Below are 13882 nucleotides of genomic sequence, written 5' to 3'. Positions count from 1 at the left end.
GCTAATGTATGGGTTTTAGCTTAGAGCTCCTCATGCAATAGGACTACATAAGGAAAAGGTTCAGGCAGCAAAAGATTTTTTGGAGGATATGAATAGTATGTTAAAATTTGCTCCAAAAAATATTAAGAAAGCTCAAGACCGAGCTAGAGCCTATGCAGATCCTCACCGAAGAGACATCTCCTTTGTATAAGGGGAATTGGTCTATCTTAAAGTTCCTAGACAAACTAAAACTATGAAAATGGGACGACGTCCAAAGCTTTCACCAAGTATTGTGGTTCTTTCACAAAAGTAGTAAAACACATCCAGTTTTCCATGTAAGCAAGTTAAGAAAGAAGTTGGGTGATATGGACAATCTAATCTTAAATGAAGAGATTAAGGAGCTATTCAGTGACCAAACTATTCCACATGAACCAGAAAGAAATTTAAATGTTCGTAATAGACAAACAAGGCATACTATTTATCAAGAATGTCTGGCTAAATGGAGAGATTGTTTAGAAGAAAGCTCAACATGGGAGCGAGAAAGCACTTAAAAAAAAAGGTTTCCCAATTTATAGTTAGACCTTCCAAGTATCGTTTTCGAGGATGAAACTGATTCTTAAGGGGGAGGAAATGTTACATTAATGAATGTAACTTATGGACTTATTGGGAAACAGCTTGGGAGATGACCGTCCGAGAGCCTTGGACACCCGTACGGGGTTCAGGGGGCTTAGGAAGTAAGTGAGTTATAAATTAGGATAACTCACTAGAAATTGATGGCTGGCAAGAGAAGACACATTTGGAGTCTTCCGCCATCTTCCTGAGCATGGCTGGGTGGCGAATTGAGAGCTCTCATGCTTCCTTACACTGGGCGACTGCAAAAATACAGTAACCTACAAAAATACAGTAGCGCGACACTACTATATATAAATATCATCATGCAAGTCCCCATGGAAGAAAGCTATCTTGACATCCATCTAATAGAGGTCCAAATCGAGCTGTGTAACCAAATCCAAAAGCAAGCATATGGTAGTTATCTTGACTACAAGAGAGAAGACTTCATCAAAGTCAATAACATGCTCCTGTGTTTAAGGCTCCTAGCAACCAATCTAGGCTTATAGGCTAGTTTGGGGAATCTAAGGATACTATTCAACTTGTACACCCACTTGTATGGCAAAGTAGCTTTTTCATTAGGAAAATGAACCAAATCCCATGTATGATTTTTCTATAGTGAGTCATACTTTGATTGCATGGCCCCCTCCCAAGAGTGACTATCACCTCTGCACATGGCCTCATCATAGGTAAGAGGCTCGCCAGCATATGTCAGTATAACATAATCCATAGAGGGTGAGAAGACAGTTTCTTTTGAAGTTCCTCTTGAAGAAGATGCACCACCATTTCTCTGCTCCTCAGAAATTAGAAGAGCAATCAACTCCTCAAAATCAGGAAATCTTTCACGGACGGAAATGGATGTTCGGAACTGTACATAATCCTTTCCTAGACCATTCAAGGTCACAGAAACCAAATCATCATCTTCCACTGGCTATGGAAGCAAGTGCAACTGCAATCTTCTTCACCTTCATGTGGTAGTCATTAATGCTCATACTTTCTCTTTGCACATTGTGTAACTCTTGCTTGAGCTGTATTTTCCTGGCTTGCGTATTTGTGCTATACATTTTTTACAAAGTATCCCATGTCTCCTTTGACGTACTTGCATCCTGAATATGCACAATCATAGAGTCTGAAATACTGATAGACAGCCAGTACATAACTTTTCTGGCTCTCTCATGCCATCCTTTAAATGCCTGCATTTGTTGTTGATTGGGAACATCAGGAAGAACTGGTTCTTCTTCATTTCCTGCAAAAAATTCCCAATATCCTTTTCCCATAAGGAAATTCGTCATTCTAAACTTCCATGCTTGGAAGTTGTTCTTGGCAAGCTTTTCAGTGACAATCTGTGAAAGAGAATCAAACGCCATTACAGAACACTGCAAAAAATTCTGTCACTATAAAAACACAGCTTCAGCCTCACAAGGGCAAATCTACAAAACTGACGAAAGTGGTATTTGACCACACAGTCACTTCCTAGTGATGATTTTGCATCAACAGGCAACAAGGACGATTCTGTAACTCCCAATGTCTCTACGCACAGGCATACGATGCAATTTCTACAGTAACTTTTCACCGACCTGTAGAAAAATGGTCGCACAAAAAAAAATAGGGTCTTTTCCTGAGTGCGTGCAAAAAACTTCCGCCTCCAAAACAGGCCCCGAAATGGCCTCAAATAAAAAAAACACAGCGAAGGGCGTCTCAATCTGAGACAATGCACTCTTGCACTTTTCGGTTGTGCTACCTACAGAGATTTGCTCCCAACCAGAAAAATGAAAGCAACACTGGTCCTCTTACCAGAACACCGTGAACTTGGTTTGCTTTCTTGAGCTCCTCACCACGAACAAGGCTCTGATACCATGTCAAGATTTTGGGAGAGAAGGAAGGAGTCTCACTTGTAGCTTTCTTGCTTGCATAATGGGGGAATACACACACAGGTGGAGGCTGAAAACAGTTTTCCTCTTCTTAGTTGTGTAAGCCAAAAAGAACTCTAGTACATAGAAATAGAAGAACCCTATATATGGGTCTCAAACCAAACTCAACTAACTAAGGTGGCATACTAACTGAGCCACGAACTAGAGTAGATAAGGATAGCTATCATCTAGGTATTATTCATGGGCGGTGTACCAACCGCATCTAGAGCTAACAAGTCGGTGACATAAATGCACAATGGTCGCCCTGGCATATCACGAGTGGAGCTCGATGTCTCAACAGGTAGATGGAGAGAGAGAGAGAGAGAGAGAGAGAGAGAGAGAGAGAGAGAGAGAGAGAGGGCGTATGTGGAAACTCCAACAGTCACAATGCTTGACCAGCCTTCCTTTATTCAAATGTCACTGAAATAATAAAGAATGAAGTGATAGTGATGGGTGCCTACCACTTGCAATGTACAGGTGTGCGGGTACTATCATTATAATGAATACACAGGGGGTTAGGCACAATCGCCTTGACCTCTAACTAGGATAAAAGGACAACTTGTGGAACCAATAAGAATTGGTAGCTTGATCTACATAATCGATATGAAGTTTTGAAATTTGGTGGCATCATTTTGTGCACCATATCAATATTCACCACCAAAATAAATATTCACCATTAAAAAAATATGAGCTCATGCTAATTAAAATTTCATTATCAAAATATAGCTCAAGTATTTTGTTTGATAGAAGTAGAGCCACCTAATTCATAAGAGTGATATGTCAGTTTCAAAAGCTGACTAGAAAGGTTTTGAACTCACATCCCTCCAATCTATAGGTACTAGATATACCATTAGAAGTGTACCATTGGGAGCCTTCTCCAATTGCCCCCTTTACCCTATATACCATTAGATTTTGGAGAGATGTGTGTGTGTGTGTGTGTGTGTGTGTAGTACAAAGCAATAAGGGAAAGTACATGATTTAAAAACAATAAAGATGATAGTGCAAAAGCATATTATTACTCTATATCCAATTCTTCACATTTTCAACAAAGTAGACATTTGAAACAAAAATTCTGTTACGAAGTAGTTTTTATCTTAAACATGAATTTGAGGATGGTATGGATTGGGTTAATGACTATGACAAATAGTTAAATCAAGGATACTTGACTATTTAGTTAGTGATATGAATATGTGAATGATGGATTACTTGCAAGGGATAGTCATATACCAAGGTGACATTATCTTGCATGGACTTAGTTCTCACCTTAGCATTGTTTTAAGAGCACAAAACCTAGAGATAACCTTGTCATGTGCATATACTTGCAGGGTCTACCCATAGAATGTAGTGTTAATTGTTTTAATGATGTAGAGGGCTTGATTAAATCACATTGGTGGATTATTAGTGTGTTGTTTGCACGGGTACGATTAGGTCATGGAAATGTCTCATTAACATGATATGAGATGTTTACATGCTACTAAATGGAAAATATTTTTTATTAGGTGTCTATTATTAGGCTTGGCCATCACAATCTATCTTGAAATAATATAGTTTTACTTAGGTATTTATGAGTAGGCTTGGCCATCACAATCTACCCTGAAAGGATATACTATATATCAGTAAAAATTTCTCACATACGGCTCCAATTTGCCCTTGACTTGTACTTAAATCATTGTCCATTATCACTCATCTCATACAGTGGGGAGTAGGTCCTTGATCCATTTTATCATGGGCTTCTAGATGCTTACATAGTCAATACAATTGTTTAGCAACCTTGATATGTTGTTGATGAAGCCACTGAGATTTATTATATTTAGCTTTCTAATGTGATAGTGAGCAAGACTAAGCCACATGATCATCTACAATATATTGGCCAATAATCCCTTCAAAGTAAAATTCCTTCAGAATAAGAAGCATTTGCAATCCTTCTAATTAACCATGGCTTGTTTGACCAAAACTAAAAGGCCTCAATATTCTTTTCCTAGTAATTGTATAATTGACTTCCAAAACCTCTTTTTGTAATCATATTATTATCTATGAATTCATCTTAAAGATATAATTATCAATCTAAATGTGCATTGATCATGTAATAAGTAGTAAACATTATCAAAATCTAAGAAATGCCAATCATCCTATTAATGCAAGTTGTATCTATAATATCTAGAACACATCTTTCAATAAAAATGGGATGGTCACATGGTCTTCCTCTTATAAGTAAAGGAAAAGACATCCATATGAGATTTGTAAGAATATGTAAAATGCCAGAACAAGATTGTGGTACAAATATATTGACTTTATATTGTAGAATTTAGCAACTATTTTACTGGACTAGTGTGACTATTTTGATGGTAGAAATATGTTGGCTCTATGTTCTAGAAGTTGTGAACTACTTGAGTGGACTAACATGACTAGTATTCATAGAGTACCCACCTAAAAATATATGGCAATACTTTGAAATTGGAATGTTACATACATAAAAACTAGCATGCAAGATGAAGTTAAAGAATATATGAGAATGCTTGAAGGCATAATTTTAAATGTGCATTTTGAGAATGGTTTATGCCTTTAGATGGTGACACTCTTTAATGTAGTCATGTGGGGGATTTTGTGAGATTGGTAAAGTCAAGATGATGATGTTTTATTGAAGTTCTGTCTGTTTTTGAGTTGTTGCATTGGAAAGGTTATGATTCACACAAGACCTGGAAGTCATTGCTTTTCCTCTTAGAAAAGTTATGTGAATTCAAGGAAACACATTTAGAATGAGATTGATGTACTACATGGTAGATCAATATTAAAGTAAAGATCGATATAGAGAGCCTGTGTATAACAGTGTGTAAGGGTGTGTGTGTGTGTGTGTGTGTGTGTGTGTGTGTGTGTGTGTGTGTTTGTGTATGATGCCAGGAGGCATATTCCACGGTGGATTCCGTGAGGTTTTACGGTGGATTCCGTAAACTTAGATGACCAGGGCTCATACGCAAAGAGGATTCTTTGTGCGAGAAGTTGATGGGGACGCCTGTCCTTTTCAGGCGTTTCATTAATTTAGTGTGTACATGGGTGATTCCATAGCGGGTGATTCCGCAAAATGCATATTAAATTAATAAACGCTTATGAGTTTAGAGTGCGCACTCGTAATAAATTAAGGTTAGGATTTATTTCTAACCAGTTGATTTATTTATGTAGCTGAAGACTGCTAGGTATTCACTTTTGTCGGTTTAATTGTGTTATTTTACTAACGATTGTGAATGCTTCAGTTGATGTGTAGAGATAGCAGCAGTGGCGGAGGAAAGCATTGGAGTCTAGCGGGTTTTCGACTTTGGACTATATTTTGATAGGTGCCACGCCTATATTTTGTTATGTCTATAGAGACATCGATTATTTATTATTATTTTGTATGCGCTTATGCGCCTGGATATGTTATTTCTATTTGGACATTGAGATTGGGCGTGCCAAACACTATGGGCACCGTCCATTAGCTTTATTTTCCTATTTTTGGTAGAAAGCAAACTCAAAAGCTAAAAGCTTGTCATATTTTTGTAATTGGGCTATTTTTGAGCATAAAGATTGGAAATATACATTAAATACATGCTTTGTGAAGCGCTCACACAAGGCATGGGGGAGATTGAACCCAATTTGTCTCTTGTCTCATGTCGTGCTTGCTTTTACATGGGTTTTTGTGCTAAAAAGTAGAGTACTTTGTTCTTGGGGACCTTCCGGGATTCACCACGTGAGCTATCTGCGTCCGATCTGCGCACCAGTGGTATCAGAGCGGAGCAGAGATCAAGGGCTTCCAATCGCTACCAATCTCGGGCGAAGGTGGAGCTCCAGGAACAAACGGCCTCTACAGTCAATCTCGTCGCGAACCGTCGATACAGGCAGACTTCTGGCGATCAAGAACCCCTGTTTCTACTGTCAGATCGCGAAGGACCAATCTCTGCAGGCGGAGGACCACTCAAACACCTCCTTCATGAAGTCGTGGAGTTACAGATAAGCTTGACTAATTTTCTCATTATTTCATTAAAAAAAAAGCTTAAGACAAAGCTTAAGAAGCTTATTAAGCTTCCAAAATTCAAATCGACCTGCAAGAGGACGTCCCGAAAATCACGCATGGAGAAAAAAACGCCCCCCCCCCACGATCAGAAACGACGGCCTGTTTTCTCCTTCTTAAGCTTATTAAGCTTAAGCTTAATTCATTAAGCTTAAGTTACTCCAAACTCTGCAAGTCAGTTAAGGCAAACAAGTCTGTAAACTCCGGGTCCTGCGCTCCAGAAGTCAAGTTCAGTAAGTCACTTGGAATCAAGTCCTGCAAGTTCTGCAAGTCGGCTAAGTCTAGCAAGTCAACAACTCTGCAAGTCTGCTAAGTCTGCAACTCTACAAGTCAGACTAAATCAGAACTGACTAGTGCTTAAAACTCATAGAAGACTTGTTCGTATGCAAAAACTCTGAACTGGAAAGTTGTTCGCAGCAAGCTGTTCTACCTATCTACAAGTTCGTTGAAGTACTTTCAGCAAACGGATACAGAAATATTGCAGAATTTCTGAAAATTGAAGAAGAAAATACTCAAAAATACATAGCCTTGTAACCCCAAATTTGAGCTACGCTCATCCCGCTAACTGATTTTGAGTGAGAAAGGTTTGTTGAGTTTTACAGGATGACTACCCCACATATGGATGATCCTATGGCTGAAGACGACCTACCCGAGCCTACCATGGAACAAAAGCTGGATCTTATCATGCTGCAATTGGAAGAAGAGCGAAGAGCTAGGCAAGCCTTGCAAGCGCAATTGACAAAGCTACAAGGAGCGTCTACTGATAAAGAAGAACCTCAAGATGAAGATCTGATTCGCCGTACCATCGACGCCACTCTTGAAGCACAAACCATTCGCAAGGAATCCAAGATAAGTAAACGAAGTTTCAAGTTTCGCACTTTCACTGGCATAAGGGAAGGAAAGACTGTTTTATCATTCATTAGCCAATTTGATGACTATTTCCATGAGGAAACTTATCCTGAGAAAGATAAAATCAAGTGTATTACTAATCATCTGATAGATAGAGCATCACTTTAGTGGACTGTCGTCCGCAAGAGCATAGAATGTCCTGCTACATGGGAAGATTTCAAGAAGAAGTTCATGCAAAATTTCCTTCCACCGCAATTTCATGAGAAGGCTATCAAGCAATGGGATTTACTCCAACAGCGCGATCGTGAGCCTATTCCACAGTACACAGAGCGTTTTTGGAATGCACTCTTACAGCTACGCATGTTTGAAGACGTACCAGAGACGACACATAAGCGGAAGTACATGTCTGGACTTCTTGGACATTACTACGCTAAGGTGAATATGTTCAAGCCTGCTACCCTTGAAGACGCCATCTCCTTAGCTCATGACACTGAAGATAAGTTACGTGGAAGAGATCGACGACCACAGCCATTCCAAGCAAACGGTAATTATGGATCTAAACAATTCAATTCCAATTTCAGAAGGTTTAATCCAGGTCGTTTTTCATCACCATCTTTCCACAAGAATTGGCCTAAACCACCTGCATTACCATCCACTGTCAATTCAAATCCTAAGCCTATTCCACAAGCAAATCCAAATATACCCAGACTCCCAGCCATTGCAAATAATGTGACCAAAGCCAAGCCCATCGTATGCTACAAGTGTCACCAGCCAGGGCATCTCGCAGCAAATTGTCATTCAAAGAAGCCATCAGCACATATCAACTACCTTGGAGCCATGGACGAAGACGAGCATGAGGATATGCCGGACTTCACTGAAGAAGAAGATGATCCTACTACTACTTCCGACACTTTACCAGGTATGCCTACTTTACATTCATTGTTGACTATGAAATGTATGGTGCATGGAAAAGAAAGAATTATATTGCATGATGACGGTAGTACGCATGACTTTATTTCAGCAAAATTGGTAAAGGAATTGAAATTGCATACTGTACCTACGCACTATCGCATAAAAGCTGCATTTTTAGGCACTAGGTACAATGGCACACAAGAAGTTCAAGATTTAGAAATTCAAATTGGTCCATATATTGAAAGAAGAAATTTCTTAGTTGTCCCATTACAGTCTAGCGACATTATTCTAGGAATGCCATGGAGACACCAACATAATCCAAACATAGATTATTCCACACACACAATGAATATAAATTTTCAAGGAAAATCTATTACATTATTTGGTATGCATGCATCTCATATGTTTCCACTGCTTTCGCATACTCAAGCAAAACGTGCACTACGCAAGAATACTAAATCATATCTCATTTGGGTGAATGAATTGCACGCAAAAGAAACTCATATGCACCCTAGGCATAAGGAATTTCTTGCATATTTTAAGGACTGTTTTGCAGAAGACCTACCACCAGGTTTACCTCCATCACGTCCAGAAGACCATAAGATTGACCTAATACCTGGCACACAACCACCTTGCAAAGCCCCATATAGGCACAATCAAATAGAGCAAAAAGAAATCCAGAGTCAATTAGAAGAATTACTAAATAGAGGTTTAATTCGACCTAGCAGTTCTCCATTCGGTGCACCTGTGCTCTTAGTCAAGAAAAAGAATAATACTTATCGGATGTGTATTGACTACCGAGCATTAAACAAGATCACTGTAAAGAATAGGTATCCTATACCTAGAGTTGATGACCTTATGGACAAACTGCAAGGATCTTCTATATTTAGTAAAATTGACCTTAAATCTGGATATCATCAGGTGAGGCTAGATAGATCCGACATATTTAAGACTGCATTCAGGACACAGTTTGGCCATTACGAATTCTTAGTTATGCCATTTGGATTAACTAATGCACCTGCTACTTTCAGTAGAATGATGAACCGTATTTTTCTAAAATATCAATATTGTGTGATTGTTTTCTTTGATGATATTTTAGTGTTCAGTCAAAGTGAAAAAGAGCATTATGAGCATTTATCATTAGTTTTTCAATTACTGAAAGAAAATCAATTGTTTGCAAATCCTGACAAGAGTGAATTCTTTAAGACAGAAATAGAATATCTAGGTCATATTGTATCAAAAGAAGGAATAAAAGTTGATCCTAAGAAAATTGATGCAATATTGCATTGGCCTATTCCTAAAAATGTACATGAAATACGCTCATTCCTTGGTCTTGCTAGTTTCTATAGGAAGTTTGTACGTAATTTCTCATTACTTGCTTTACCATTGACCAAACTTCTTAAGAAAGGCATTGTTTATCAATGGACTGAAAACCAGTAGAAATCCTTTGATTTACTCAAACGTGCATTGACCAATGCCCCTGTTCTACAATTGCCTGACTTTAACAGACCATTCTTTTTAGTTGTGACCGATGCTAGCGGATCAGGAATAGGAGCCGTGCTAATGCAAGACAACCATCCAATAGCATATTCTAGTTCTAAGCTGAAACCCTCTGAGCTTAAATATTCCACTTATGACAAGGAACTCTTAGCAGTTGTACAAGCATTAAAACAATGGAAGCATTATTTAATGGGTTCAGAATTCATGATAAAGACCGACCAGCAAAGCATTAGACATCTACTTAGCCAACCCCAAATTTCTGACCGTCATATCAAATGGGCTTCATTCATTCAAAGTTTCCATCCTATCATTCAATACCAACCTGGAAAAGAAAATGTAGTTGCTGATGCATTGAGTAGAAGACCTGCAATTCACAACATTTCTATCATATCTTTTGATTCTTTGATTGCTATGAAAGACACATATCACCAGGATATTACTTTTCATTCTGATTGGCAAAAATTAGTTCAAAATAATTTCATTCCTGTTGATTCATTATCATATAATGATGGATTCATGTTCTTTGAAAAGAGAATGTGTGTTACTATTCCATTCCGATCTTTTGTTTTGAATGAAATTCATTGTCCCCCATATCAAGGTCATAGAGGTATCATTTCTACATTACGTATGTTAACTGAAGATTTTTATTGGCCGCATATGGATGCAGATGTATCTAATTTTGTCTCTGAATGTTTGATTTGTCAAAGAATAAAAAGACATCATGGTAAACAGTATGGACTATTAATGCCTTTATCTATTCCATCTAAACCTTGGGAACATATATCTATGGATTTCATTACTAGTTTACCAAATACTAAATCTAACCATGACATGATTTGGACAATTGTAGATAGATTTAGTAAGCAAGCATATTTCATTGCATGTAAGAAAACTTTAACAGCATCACAAGCAGCACAGTTATTTTTGAAAACTGTTTTTACTAACCATGGATTGCCGAAAGTGATTATTTCAGATAAAGATTCTAGATTTTGTAATAATTTTTGGATTACACTGTTTGCAAATCTAGGCACAAAGATTGATTTCTCATCTGCATTTCATCCAGAAACAAATGGACAAACAGAAGCCACAAATATCACTATTCTAGATCTTTTACGTGCATACACTATCTCTAAACCTCAGACATGGGATACCCATTTGCAATTATTACAGTTTGCATATAACAATACACCGCACACATCTACAAAGAAAGCACCTTTTGAAGTTATTTATGGATATAGATTATCTACCCCTGTTGCATCTTTGTCTAATAGAATACAAAGTGCCGATGATATTGCTGTTATGCATAACACTATTTTTGATGAGGTCAAGAATATGATTGCTAAAGCCCAACAATCATATACCAAACAAGCCAACAAGAAAAGACAAGCCATGAATTTCAAAGTTGATGATTATGTTTGGCTTAGAATAGAAAAGCGTAGACTGCAAAGTGTAGATAGACATCCAGTTGTCAAATTAGCTCCTAGATTTTACGGACCATTTAGAATCATTCATAAGATTAATGACAATGCATTCAAGTTAGAACTGCCATCCCATTGGAAAATTCATAATACATTTCATATTAGTTTATTGAGACCATTTAGAGGACAATTACCTATCCACCCTGTCTATGAAAACCCACCTTTACTAGAAGAAGAGACTGAAATACTTGAACCAGAAGCCATCATAGACACTGACTACATGACCACTAGAACTGGCCGAAGGTACTCTAGATATCTAGTGAAATTTAAGAACCATCCTGTAGAGGAAGCACAATGGATGCACGCTAGAGACTTAAATGCTTTCCCCACTCTGTTAGCTCCACATTGAGCTAATAGCAATTGAGGTCAATTGCTATCCCACCCCGGGGGTATGATGCCAGGAGGCATATTCCACGGTGGATTCCGTGAGGTTTTACGGTGGATTCCGTAAACTTAGATGACCGGGGCTCATACGCAAAGAGGATTCTTTGTGCGAGAAGTTGATGGGGACGCCTGTCCTTTTCGGGCGTTTCATTAATTTAGTGTGTACATGGGTGATTTCATAGCGGGTGATTCCGCAAAATGCATATTAAATTAATAAATGCTTATGAGTTTAGAGTGCGCACTCGTAATAAATTAAGGTTAGGATTTATTTCTAACCAGTTGATTTATTTATATAGCTGAAGACTGCTAGGTATTCACTTTTGTCGGTTTAATTGTGTTATTTTACTAACGATTGTGAATGCTTCAGTTGATGTGTAGAGATAGCAGCAGTGGCGGAGGAAAGCATTGGAGTCTAGCGGGTTTTCGACTTTGGACTATATTTTGATAGGTGCCACGCCTATATTTTGTTATGTCTATAGAGACATCGATTATTTATTATTATTTTGTATGCGCTTATGCGCCTGGATATGTTATTTCTATTTGGACATTGAGATTGGGCGTGCCAAACACTATGGGCACCGTCCATTAGCTTTATTTTCCTATTTTTGGTAGAAAGCAAACTCAAAAGCTAAAAGCTTGTCATATTTTTGTAATTGGGCTATTTCTGAGCATAAAGATTGGAAATATACATTAAATACATGCTTTGTGAAGCGCTCACACAAGGCATGGGGGAGATTGAACCCAATTTGTCTCTTGTCTCATGTCGTGCTTGCTTTTACATGGGTTTTTGTGCTAAAAAGTAGAGTACTTTGTTCTTGGGGACCTTCTGGGATTCACCACGTGAGCTATCTGCGTCCGATCTGCGCACCTGTGTGTGTGTGTGTGTGTGTGTGTGTGTGTGTGTGTGTGTGTGTGTGTGTGTGTGCACGCGCACGCGCAACATCAAAGGCACATCCATATTGATACAAGCTACCACACACACTATTCTTGACTAGGTTTATCCTTAGCATTGAGAATCGTGGGCTTCAGCACAATCTCGTTATTGACAAGATGCACATTTAAGGCATCACATCTCACTCTTCATTGTATATTCGTAAGGATTTAGTAAGAACATATTGACCACCACTATATGATGCCCTCACAAGACCACTACAAGCTACTAGATCCTAGCCATTCAACAAAAGTCTTCACCTTCAGTCTCCTTTATATATCCAAGGAGGTTTTCAATAAAGCAAATACCATTATCCTGAAGAGAAATTTGGTTCCAAGTCATCAACATTTTATGCGAATGGTTTTGGTTTATGGTGTCATTTAATTATTCTCTTTATGTTTTGTGTTAATTGATTATAAATTGACATGGTTGTGTTTCATGGTGTCACTTGATTCAATTAGATGTGTGTTTATTTGTAGATTGAATCGCACAAGTTGTAATAAAGTTAATTATGAAATGGCTCTCCAATACTTTTAATTCTTTTCTCATAAAACTTTTCCACTCAAAACACATTGGTAAGACACCAAGATTCTGGAGGGGCAATGAGATCATGTCTACAAGCATGGCAGAGGTTGAATTTGTGGACGAGGGTTTATATACACAGAATTAGAACATCGTGGGTGAGGAAGTTGCAAAAACATAAGGAAAAGCTAATAGGTAATATGCTAGAAGAAGAGAAGGAAGAGGGGAGAGAGAGACACACACACACACACACGCACAGAGAGAGAGAGAGAGAGAGAGAGAGAGAGAGAGCAATTGCACATCCACACTCAACAGGGATCATGACATCTTCATTGTGTGTGGGTCTAGCATGGAGTGCTAGTTATTCTTATATTGAAAATATTTTGAGAAAAGGGAAAACTAACACCCCTACAAAACAATAAGGCATTTCCATGGGCACACCAAAAAGTTACAAACTTGGCTAAAATGCTAATAGACACAAAAAAGACACTAGGATAGAGGGATAACTTGTGGAACAAATAAGAATGTGTAGCTTGATCTTCATAATCAATATGAAGTTTTGATATTTGATGGCATCATATTGTGCACCATATCAATATTCACCACCATTCACCATCATAGTCACAATATAGCACAATTATTTTCTCTGATAGAAGTAGAACCACCTAATTCATAAGAGTGATGTGCCATTTTCAAAAGCTAACTAGAAAGGGTTTGAACTCACATCCCTGCAATCTATAGGTACTAGACATGTCCATATTAATCT

The sequence above is a fragment of the Lygodium microphyllum genome, chromosome 8 (genome assembly GCF_053477565.2).
Source record: "Lygodium microphyllum isolate KBCC chromosome 8, Lygodium_microphyllum_v1.1.10, whole genome shotgun sequence".
Classification (NCBI taxonomy): domain Eukaryota; kingdom Viridiplantae; phylum Streptophyta; class Polypodiopsida; order Schizaeales; family Lygodiaceae; genus Lygodium; species Lygodium microphyllum.
This window is presented reverse-complemented; position numbering follows the sequence as displayed.